Source organism: Macrobrachium nipponense, chromosome 47, assembly GCF_015104395.2.
Source record: "Macrobrachium nipponense isolate FS-2020 chromosome 47, ASM1510439v2, whole genome shotgun sequence".
Taxonomy (NCBI): Eukaryota; Metazoa; Arthropoda; class Malacostraca; order Decapoda; family Palaemonidae; genus Macrobrachium; species Macrobrachium nipponense.
In genome coordinates this window covers 19,213,679-19,225,732 of record NC_087222.1, presented here as the reverse complement: position 1 = coordinate 19,225,732, position 12,054 = coordinate 19,213,679, and the positions used below count along the sequence as shown (strand labels likewise).

The 12,054-nt window shown below is 43.8% G+C and overlaps 2 protein-coding genes across 6 annotated transcripts in view; both read right to left on the bottom strand.

Annotated features, from left to right (window-relative positions):
* LOC135204742 (zinc finger protein OZF-like) overlaps positions 1–12,054 on the bottom strand; it is a 569,882-nt gene that overhangs the window by 13,271 nt on the left and 544,557 nt on the right. For 3 of the 5 annotated variants that reach the window (XM_064234899.1, XM_064234898.1, XM_064234897.1), the window contains one exon: positions 7,382–7,517. The exons of the other annotated variants lie outside the window; for them this stretch is intronic. The gene's annotated coding sequence lies outside the window, so the exon portion shown is untranslated. The remainder of the gene's footprint in view (positions 1–7,381; positions 7,518–12,054) is intronic. 5 annotated transcript variants of the gene reach the window in all.
* Positions 1–12,054, bottom strand: part of LOC135204743 (zinc finger protein OZF-like) — a 535,786-nt gene that overhangs the window by 379,707 nt on the left and 144,025 nt on the right. The window lies entirely within an intron of this gene.

Below are 12,054 nucleotides of genomic sequence, written 5' to 3'. Positions count from 1 at the left end.
CGAATGAATCTCCGTTGCCAAAGCCATCCCTTTGATGGAAGACAGGAAATAGCTTGAAAGAATCAACCGGGAATTGGACAGTGGAGGGGCATAACAGAAAGGAATTTTGTACCCAACTCTTAAGACCCCCACCACCCAATTCTCCGCACCCCACTTCTCCCAGGTCATTACGAAGGGGGACACACAACCTCCTACTGGTGTCGACAAAGTTTAGTGACTCCTATCTTCGAAAACCCTTCTTCCCAGAAGAGGGCTTTGCGGAGACAGACGAGGGTTTGGAAGAGAACCTGACTTTCTTGGGGGACATTGCCGGAGAAGATGACCCAGAGTGCTTACACGGAGAAAACATACGCACACCTTTAGGGGACCTAGCACTTTGAGCAGCCACTCGAGTCATGGCTTGTTGAGATTCAACCACCGAAGTGGAGGAAACAAAATTTACCACGAAGAGACATCCTCCTCCTTGAAGAGACTGTCACAGAGCATGAGAGGAGCCCTGGACAAAGCCCGCTTATGAATCTCTGGGAAATGAGGGAGGGAGATGGCTCAGGTAAAGATCCCTCGTCTTCTTGCTGACAAAAGTAGTGCAACTTGCTGAGACATTAACCTGATGAGCTAACCCCATCGATACCGATGTAATATGGTTGTTGAAGAGACCAGGATGTGAAGGGGTATTCCCGTCGTTTTAAGGAGCCCATGAGGCCCAAAAACATCCACATAGTGTGGGAGAGGGCCTCAGATTGATTCCTGAAGGTGTCTTCAAGCAAAGCTGCTTCTCTCACTGAAATACCAACCAACCTGTTCCCTGTCAGGACCTTGGAAAGGAGTGTCTCCACTGACTCGTTAAGAGGTGCTCTAAAACCCGAAAAAGGGTTACCCGCTACACCATATAAAGGTTTGCGACTGGGAATAATAGCCGAGTCCTGCTTACCCACCCCAACTACCGCAGCTAACTGACAGTCCACCTCCCTCAGGGCTTGTTCAACACAACCAAAACAAGGCAACTTACAAGAAGGATGAGAAACCAAAGGTTTGGTAGAGAATAGTTCCTCGAACATCGCTTGGTTTGGTTCAATTGGTTCCTCATCAACTCTTGACTACGGAAACAAATGGTGAATGAGGTCTATCATTCTTCTATACTCACTGTCTCCTACAAAAGAACAGCCTACTGCCGAAGGGGGAGGACCTAAGTCCTCTACCACAAAATCTCTAACTGCTGTCTTCCGCATACAGTGGAGCGGTAGGAGGAGCAGAGTAAAGGCAAACTTCCAGAATACCACCCTGAACAGACGGAGGACTTAACCCTTCTTGGCCTATGCCTAAAGAATGAATAACGGGAGACATCAAATCCGTACTCTTACCAACCACAAACTGTTGCACAAAACCAGCTCCCCTACCAGGAGGTGCAGTAAGCACCAGATGACCAGAGGAACCTTGCGGAAGTAAAAAACCGCTCGAATTGGGCAGATCTTGTGCCTCACGACCATGACTCAACAACTTGGCTTGAACCAAACCAGTACTATCCAAGGGAGAGTTTCCCCAAGCAAGCGAAGGAGACGCACCAATCGTATGTACACCTGCCGCTGAAGATAAAGCAATATACGGATGTAATTGACCCAGCTGAGAAACCATCGGACCCGACACTGAACCAACACCAGTACCTAGATCCAGTGGGATCTCTTCCCCCTTGGGAAGGACAGGGGGAGACAGAGTGGAGCAGGTAACCGGCGCACCTGCCGGAGAAACACTGAAACGAGTGGAAGAAGAAGGAATACCGAAAGGAGTAACCTGAGAAGGAAGAGAGGAAATCAAACCCTCTTCCGAATGGGAAAAACCTGCGGAACGTGACAAGGTCAAATTAGAAGCAAAATTACTTTCAAGAGGAACAGAAACAGGTGAAGTCTTGAAACCCCCTGGAGGAGGAGCAGAGGAAAACTCTGAAACCGGAACAGAACCCACTGAAACTGGGGGAAGAGAAACTGATGACAATGTCATCCTTTTAAGGAAAAGAAAATAAATAGACTCCTTACCCCCCTGAAAATCCAAAAGCATATCATTAGAGAATTCTGGGAATATTTTGAGAACATGATGTTGAATGTTACAAAATCCCGAGAAAACACTGCCTAACTAAAGACCTGTACCCTTGTGAAAGGCCTAAAACGTCTCCATTATACTCTGCTAAATTAAACTGCTCAATGTTCGAGGACAACGGCTCTGATGTAATTCCCTAAGGGCTGGGAACCTTAGAGGGAGAAGGGGCATCCTAGGAATCCCCAGCTGAAGGAAACGAGTCCAAATTCCCAGGAGGAGGAAGGGAAGATTTCATCCTTGGCCCAAAATTGGCCAGAAATAAGCAATCCTCAGGATTCAACGGTGAACCTACTTCACAAGGACTACCTACAGGATCTGAAGGAGACTGCCCTTGGAACCGTACCTCACCTAACTGATCCCTAACTTTAGTTGTCTGTGTCAATCCAACCTCTGATTTCACACTCAGACTTACTTTTTCAGGGGAATAGGGGAATTCTGCTGCAGACACTGCCTGCTCTGTGCCAGGGGGGGGATGGTAGTTCCTACCCTTTAGGTTTTTGGAACTCCATGAACCCCAGCACCCATCAGGGCTGGTTCTGGAACAAGCAAGGGAGCTGGAAAAGAAAGGTTAGTAGTCTGTTTCCTATTACAAACCTGTCAATAACCTGGCTTATTGACTAAATTAGTCAATAACCCAGACATACTCGATGTCAGCCTCTTTTAGCTTCTTAAAAAGAACTGACTTCTTCTGCCTTGGGTTTAACTCCTAGAGCTAACCTGGCCTTACTCTTTGAAGCAAGAGCTTTCCGATGTTTGATATAAGCCTGCATCTGATCTGTAGACCAATCCCTACATTCATCACATCTACGACCCAGATTACACTGGATCTTCCTACAAACAATACATAAGGAATGTCGGTCATATTTGAGAGTACTCATCCTCCATTTGCAGGCGGCACAGGAGCAATGAGTTGCTGCATCTTCACTGGGAAGGTCCAAAGGCATCTTAGCCAGAGGGGAATCCTTTGCAATCGAGTCCATTTCGGTCCAAGTCATAATCTTCAAAATCAAAAGCAGAGAAAAAACCAAGGCAAAGCCCAAAATGAGCAGCGGGATCAACTAAATCCATCCTGACAGAGGAAGAAAAGAAATAGTGAAAATATGAGAAGGTGATACTAAGTACTACCAACATTGGTCTTTAATGACATGGCAGTACCTACCGGGGTGAAGAAATCACCCCACCACTGTGTATTCGATGTGCTATCCTTACCACTAAAGGTAGGGAATGAAGGAAACACCGAAATATCAAAAGTAGGTTATTAATGTCTAAGTGAAGTAAACAAAATCTCAGTGGTGCAAAATTATGTGCAAGCAAGAAATACAAAGCGGTGCCGGCCGTACTGGCGAAACATTTCTGCCAAACAGGCGAGATTTTGTCATTACATATAGTACATGATACATAAGAAAATGACATACGTTAAATACACAGGGAGGTATATAACTGGACATGAAATATAAGAATGCAATACATATACATAAACTTTCATATATCGTACTGAATGTTTCTTTCATTTATCTACACTTCCCTCCCCCTTCACGCTCGTAGTACACTCTCAAGCAGACTCTTTCTCTCCAAGCCTTTGAGAACGACGTGGGGAATAATCAATTAAGGACTGCTTTTCCTGGTCCAAGCAAGAAGCGACAGAGGAAAGAGGGGATGGGTCAACACTAGGGGGTGGCACTGGGCGAATGAAACGACAGTTTTGCCACCAGAAACGACCACCTAGGAGACAAATTTCATAATCCCTTGACCTGCTGAGACTCATGACTACCACAACCTTGTTCCAGCAGCAAGATGTCGGGTCTTGGATCCATACATGCTGTCCAATGGTCAACCTGGGTAGGGGCCAGGCATGCTGATCGCACTGGGTCTTAACCTGCTCAGCACAGGAGGCCACACAGGGTTCACATTCCTCTGAAAAGGATGCATGACCTGAGAGGTCAACCATACAGGATCTGGGCGGGAAAGTGGCCTGTGAAATTGGGAGTATTCCGAGGCTCTAAGAGGCCTCGATCAAACTCTTCGCAATCAAATATTGCCAGAGGGTACCGTTGTCAGGATGAGATGCTTGACTGACTTCATGGGGGCATTGGCATGACCATTCGATTGTGGATAATATGGGGAAGTTACCATGTCAGACTCCCCATCGCTCCATAAAGTACCAGAACTCATTACTGGTGAACTGTTGTCCTCCATCAGTCCTGAGACGGAGAGGCTCACCAACTTCCCGGAAGTAGCAGCAGAAGATCCTGATTGTATCAGAAGCAGTAGTATCACCTTTGCATGGGACAACAACAGGCCATCCTGAGAGTTGGTCAAGTATGACAAGAAAGGCTTTTCCAGTGACAGTAAATAAATCTGCCGAAACAAACTCAAAGGGCTTCATGGGTTGTCGTCATGCATTAATGGTTCCTACTTCTGGGTTGGCTGCAAAACCTGGCATCACTCACAAGCTACAATTGTGTTGACAATGTTCGAGTTGATACCAGGCCAGAAGACAGCCTGTCTTCCCTGGTGCTTAGTAGATTCCATGGCCCTGATGACTATCATGTAAGCAGGACAACGTGCGGCAGCGGAGGGCGGCAGGAACTATAACTCTTGCTCCATACAAAATGAGGTCACCATCAGCATAGAGCTCGTCCCGTATCTTCCAGTATGGGAATAAGGAGTTATGCAGATCATATCTGTTGGAGGGGAATCCTAAGGTGACACAGTTGAGTAGGTGAGTGTAGACAGGGTCTAATCTTGCTGCGTCTCTAGATCCTGAAGAGTCCTGTTGGCATCCTGAGCTGGAGACTTTCCTGAAGAGGTGACTGTGTACACAGCCATAACTGTTTGGGGATGGGTAGCAGAAGGGGCACCTGTGATTTTGTCCTCTGGTGCAGGGTGGCTAACTGGGGCTCGAGACACAGCATCAGGAATGTTCAGAGACTTGCCAGCACACCACACAGCTGTGAACAAATAGGGTGAAATTTTCTCCTTCAGATGCTGGAGGCGAGATTCTCGATGTCACTGATACTTGTAACCACTTTTGTGGATGGTTGGGTGGGTCAGCACAGCTTTAGCCTAATTTTCTCAAGTTAAAAGTTAATGAAACACAAATGGCAGTACACAGTATTTACAAAATTAGACGAAATCTGAATCACAAGTGCCTTAGTGGCATGGAAATCCACATGTCGGTTTAAAAAGGGGTTCATGAAAAACACAATGAAATGCATAGTAGGCTGTGTAACCATATCCTTCCACCAGTTACTGCCTACCTATTGGATGGGCGGAGCTTCATGACGTCATATTACATATGTCTACGTCAGAAATGGTTTTGGAATCCTCTTCTGTGATTTTCTCGGTTCTGGAATTGGCAACTTCATTTACTCTATGAATACCAAAACTATCGAACTTAGGTACTAAATAATAATTGCAAAAATTGGATATGGTTATAAAATAGACACTTGCCACCTTCCACCTTTATCCAATGCTTTGATAAAAAGTTATAGCCAAAAAACAGCCTTCCATCGGCTCTGAATCCCGTAGTAGATGTTGGAGACAATAAAAGGCTAATACAACTTCCAGGTTTGTTTTATTGTCAGCCCATCTCTCCCCTTGCTAGAGAGAGGGGGAGGACTAGCATCTAATAATCTACTCTAGATTATGGAAAGGGCAAGTGACTTCCAGGGCCAGTACTGTGCCATGGGGATCCGTGTAATCCCATGCAGTGGTAAAAGGAACTGGTACTGGTGTCATGGGGGTGGTCTATGGAATCCAGTGAAGCGGAAGAAAGAACTTTTCCGGCCAGGGAAGGTGACTTCCTGGGACCAGTACCAGTGACATAGGGGCCTGTGGAACCCCGTGCAATGGTTCCCATTCCCGTAGACACATCAGGAGAGCAAACAAGAGATCTCTTAACCTTTTCCATGGAAGACAGATGACCATTACAAGACCTATGGGCATTCATACAGCTGGGAAAAACAGCTTCTTCCTCCCCTTGATTCCACTGAAAGAAGTGGAGGAGGTGTAGGCACACGAAGATGAGGATGATGAAGTTACTCTGTGACTCCTTCTCTTTTCAAAGGGAGTGGAGAAGGACCTTCCCCAAGGGAAAGAATTCTGAGGCACACATCATAGGAACCAACGCTGTGTGAGAGATCAAGCCCTCCAAGGAAGGCTCCCACAGGGGGCCTAGGGAGAGCCACAATTCCCCAAAGCTCCTCAGGCTCCACCACACCTGCAAGACAAGTCGGGTTAAGAGGAGCACTCCCTCTTCACCCTGAGGGGGAATTTTCCCCCTCAAAGTCGTACTGGGTCATAGACCACCACACCAGCTCTCTACCAACAAGGGCAATAGGAGACGGTGAAGGGGAGAAAGCTCCCTTAGGAGTGGCAACAACAGGGCACAGTTTGGCTGATGGCAGGAAGGAATCAGAGAGAAACCTTGGCATCACTGGAGGCGTGTTGCAATCTGAAGATGCCAGAGAAGCCCTCTTCTCTCTCTCTCTTCCTTTCCCAAGCAAACTGCGCCCTTTGTTCTGACGACCAAACACAACACTTGGAACAAGGGCTAGATTCACTACACATTTTCTGCACAGAGTGCAGGGGTGTGAAGATGTATCTCAAGGAAGGAGAGGAAGCAATGCAAGGTCTGTCGTTGGCAAGGCAACACCTCACGTCACACGGCTTTCCCTCCCTTGGCTCAGATAAGTCATGGGTTTGCATTATACGTATCAGTATATGCAAAACAACAACTACGCTCATATATCACAAATATTCACAAACAAAAACAGAAAATATGGTAAGTCAAATGGCCATTCAGGCAGAGGAGATGTTTACACTCGACGACAGCTGAAAGTAAAATGAGTTTGTACCGATTGGTGGGCGGGGCTCCCATCCCTACCGTTGGTAGCTAACTACAGTGTCTTGTTTATAAGTTAGAAAGCCATTACCAGCTCACACTGTAAGTAATATCCTAATGTAAAGACCAAAGGTTTTTTGTATTTGTGTAGGAACAACACAGCATTACGCCACTGATTAGTTATTATTCCGACTTACACCAGATTTCCACCTACAATAAACATTAGGAACGGATCTCTGTCATAAGTTGGGGACTGCCTGTCCTCTCATATAACAGACGTAGGTTCATACCTCATAGGAACAAATGATTTAGTTTTTTCTATTCTCATGCCAAGAGAGCTAAGCCTAAACAGCTGGAAAACATTTCTAACCTCATGAGTTAAGCTTGAAACCATAAATGAATAACATTACTCATAAACGTACAAATAATCTTCTAAATACTTACAGAAAAATAAAAAGTACAACAGTCTTAACAAGTTTCCAACAAGACCAAAAAATAGTTCCTTTTCGACAATTATGGACTGTAACTTTAATTTCCAAGGACCTCTCAACAAGTCTGCATTTGGTGCTTCACGAATTATCTGCAAGATAAAGAAACTGATCATTATAAATACATAGGAAGTGCACTGGGGTTACATGGGTACATCAGAAATCATAATTTCAGCCCATACCCCTTGTCATGTTCGAGTCTTGCTTCTGGCAAATATTGTCTAGATAGGCTAAGTTCATGTCTGCCTAGGCTAATTTTGGAATCAACACACTACTATTGGTTAAGCTAGCCTTGGGCCAAGTTAGCCTATGATTCTCTAATTGTAAGGTCAATTTGGCATATAATGATATTTTTGTAAGTCTGTAAAATGCATAAAATATTGGCACAGTGTATACTGACCTGCAAAGCATCAATATTACCAATAAATCAAGTAAAGAAAAGAGATTATTTAGTATGGTTCATGTAAATTTCTTTATTGGGTTTTCCTATGTTACTCTGATGTTCTAATTATTGTACATTCGTCATGATATAATAAAGGTTTGTATAATAATATGATAGGGTTGCATAAACCCTTTTCACAAACCTCACAATCCTTGCTACATATAATAATGGATGCTGATCAAAATGAAGATAGGTAATGTTTACTTTCAGGCAAATTCTATGACAAAGTCAGTTACAGAAGTATCAAAACAAAATATGGTAACAATAATATAATAATAATAATAATAATAATAATAATAATAATAAATAATAATAATAATAATATAAATGCAGGAAAGAATATATGCAGAGACTCAAGGCGATACTCAAGTCAAAACTCAACGCCGGAAATATGATAAAAGCCATAAACACATGGGCAGTGCCAGAAGTAATCAGATACAGCGCAGGAATAGTGGAATGGACGAAGGCAGAACTCCGCAGCATAGATCAGAAAACCAGGAAACATATGACAATATGACAATACACAAAGAGCAAATACGGACAGACTATACATAACACGAAAGGAAGGAGAGAGAGGACTACTAAGTATAGAGGACTGCGTCAACATCGAGAACAGAGCACTGGGGCAATATCTGAAAACCAGTGAAGACGAGTGGCTAAAGAGTCGCATGGGAAAAGGAAGGACTAATAAAAGTAGCTACGAAGACCCAGAAAATATACAGAGATAGGAGAAGGACAAACAGAACAGAGGACTGGCACAACAAACCAATGCACGGACAATACATAAGACAGACTAAAGAACTAGCCAGCAATGACACATGGCAATGGCTACAGAGGGGAGAGCTAAAGAAGGAAACTGAAGGAATGATAACAGCGGCAACAAGATCAGGCCCTAAGAACCAGATATGTTCAAAGAACGATAGACGGAAATAACATCTCTCCCATATGTAGGAAGTGCAATACAAAAATGAAACCATAAACCACATAGCAAGCGAATGCCCGGCACTTGCACAGAACCAGTAAAAAGAGGCATGATTCAGTGGCAAAAGCCCTCCACTGGAGCCTGTGCAAGAAACATCAGCTAGCTTGCAGTAATAAGTGGTACGAGCACCATCCTGAGGGAGTGATAGAAAACGATCAGGCAAAGATCTCTGGGACTATGGTATCAGAACGGATAGGGTGATACGTGCAAACAGACCAGACGTGACGTTGATTGACAAAGTCAAGAAGAAAGTATCACTCATTGATGTCGCAATACCATGGGACACCAGAGTTGAAGAGAAAGAGAGGGAAAAATGGATAAGTATCAAGATCTGAAAATAGAAATAAGAAGGATATGGGATATGCCAGTGGAAATCGTACCCATAATCATCGGAGCACTAGGCACGATCCCAAGATCCCTGAAAAGGAATCTAGAAAAACTAGAGGCTGAAGTAGCTCCAGGACTCATGCAGAAGAGTGTGATCCTAGAAACGGCACACATAGTAAGAAAAGTGATGGACTCCTAAGGAGGCAGGATGCAACCCGGAACCACACACTATAAATACCACCCAGTCGAATTGGAGGACTGTGATAGAGCAAAAAAAAAAAAAAAAAAAAAAAAAAAAAAAAAAAAGAGAAAAAAAAAAATAATAATAATAATAACTGCAGAGGATGAATGCTGGGTACCAACTCAAGAAAGGAGGCAACACAATCAACCATCTGATGTTCATGTAAAAAAATAATCAAGCTGTATGGTGAGAGCATCAAGGAAATAGATACCCTAATCCAGACTGTAGGGATTGCATCTGGGGACAACAGGATAATGAAGGATTGTATCTGGGGACATCAGGATGGATTCTGGAATATATAATGTGCCTTGGTCAACAAACAAACAGGCAAAGTCACAAGGACTGAAGGGATAAAGTGACCAGATGGGAATAGCTTCAAACACAGAGGCGAGATACAACCTTGACCAGTTAGAGGAGCTGGGTAAGCTACACAACTTGTTGAGCAGCATTCACAGGTCCCAAGGAAAAGGTATCAAACGACCTATGGGCTATATCCCGAAGGTAGAAGGAAGTGACAATGGTCTGGTTGGCCCAAACCCCCTGCCTTCAATACCTGTGGAAGTGAAAGGTTCTTGCGGAACACAAGGGTAGGACCAATACCTCTGACTTCATGGGCTCTCAGATGAAAGGTACCGGTGTCATCTCTCCTTTCAGAGGAGTACTCTTTCCTGATCACCACACGAAGCCAAAAAGAAATAGTGTTCTTGGACACTTCTTTCTTGGTCACCCCCGTGCTAGCAAAGACATTTAAACACTCTGGCCGGAGATGCCGAGTTCTCTTCAGATAGCACTGTAACACTGTAACGGGACAAAGTAACATCTCGTTTGGATCATTACCACAGAAGTTCTCTAGGGAGGGGATCATAAAGGGACAGATGGATTCTGAGTCTTCGCTACAAAATCTGAGACGAAATTGAACATAACAGATCCCCATCCCCTCAAGTGTTTAACATCATAAGAGAGACCATGAAGCTCACCTATTCTCTTCGCAGTTGCCAAGGCCAGCAAAAAGATGGTCTTGAGGATCAGATGTCTGTCTGACTACTCTCGTAAGGGCTCGTAAGTTTCATGAGTAAAACTCCTTAAGATGAGAGCAACATCCCACTCAGGGGGTCTGAGTTCCCTGGGTGGCCAAGACCTCTCGAAGCTCCTCATAAGGAGAGAGATCTCCATAGAAGTAGAAATATCTACTCCTCGCAGTTTTCAGGACTAAGGCCAAGGCAGAACTATAGCTTTTAACTGAGGACAGAGAGGAGCTTCTTTTGGCAAAGGAAGACAGACTAGAAAATCCACAGTATGTTGAAGAAGATGGCCCACTTTCCCTGGTACACTGCTGCAGAGGACTGTCTGAGGTATCCTTCCATCTCTCTTGATGCTTGGCAAGCAAAGCCTCTTGCTCGCAAGAGATGGTGGATAACCACTAGCTGTGAAGTCATGCTCTATGTGCGGCTGACATAGAAGGTTGTGCCATGGGAAAATCTCTCACGGTGCCTCAGAGAGAAAAGCCAACAGATCAGGGCCATTTGGGAGCCACCAGAATCATCTAAAGATTCTTAGATCTGATCACCTTCCGAATCAGGCAGAACGGGAGAATGGCGTAAATGTCAAGATTGTTCCACACGTTGGAAAGTGTCCTCTCCAGTTGCCCATGGGTCCAGCACTACGGAGAAGAAACCAGAAGTTTCCTGTTGTGCCAGGTGGCGAGCAAGTCTACTATTGGATGCCCCCATAGGTTGAACGACCTTTCTGCCAAGTCAGTGTGGAGGGACCACTCTGTCCCTGCCACCTGATTCTGGCGGCTGAGCTTGTCTGCCACTGCATTTCTCTTGCCCGAGTGTGCTGTAGCCCACTTGTGCACCTGCACTGTCAACTGATCTATAAGTTTGGGTTCCAAACTTATAGATCAGATAGAAAAAATAGGAATCAAGGGGGAACCGCAATATATGGGAAAGACAAAAAACAAGGAAAAATAGATGAGAAATATAGTGACTCAGAATGTGAACTAAGAGCGGTAGAATTTGAATCTGAAAAATTAATGAACATAGTAATATATAGACCTCCTAATACTAAGGAGTTTGACTTAATAATAGAAAAATTGGATGATATATGTAGAAATCACAAGGACTGGACTATTCTCCTATCTGGAGACTTCAACTTTCCTTTCATAGACTGGAAAGAATGAATAGGAGATTGTGGTTGTATATTTATACATATAAAAAAAGAGAGTAATAGTAGTGCAGAGGATAAGAGGCAATTCGAAAAGCTATTAGATATGCTACTAGAATACAACATTCAACAAATAAATCACCTGCCAACAAGAAAGGAAAATACTTTAGACCTAGTATTTGTGAACGAGATGAATTATGTTAAAGAAATAATAGTTTATAATGCGAGTATTTGAGACCATAATGTCAAAGAATTAACGTCCATTCCAAAGCAAGTGAAAACAGAGATAAGCAAGAAATGAAAAAGTGGGAAGGATATGGAAAATACAACTTCTACAGTAAAAATATAAAATGGTCAGAAATAAATGAAGAATTAAACAAAGATTGGGATATCATTTTCGTAAGTGATGACATAAGGGTAAATATGGAGATATTATATAAAATATTAGAGAAAATAGGGGATAAATATATA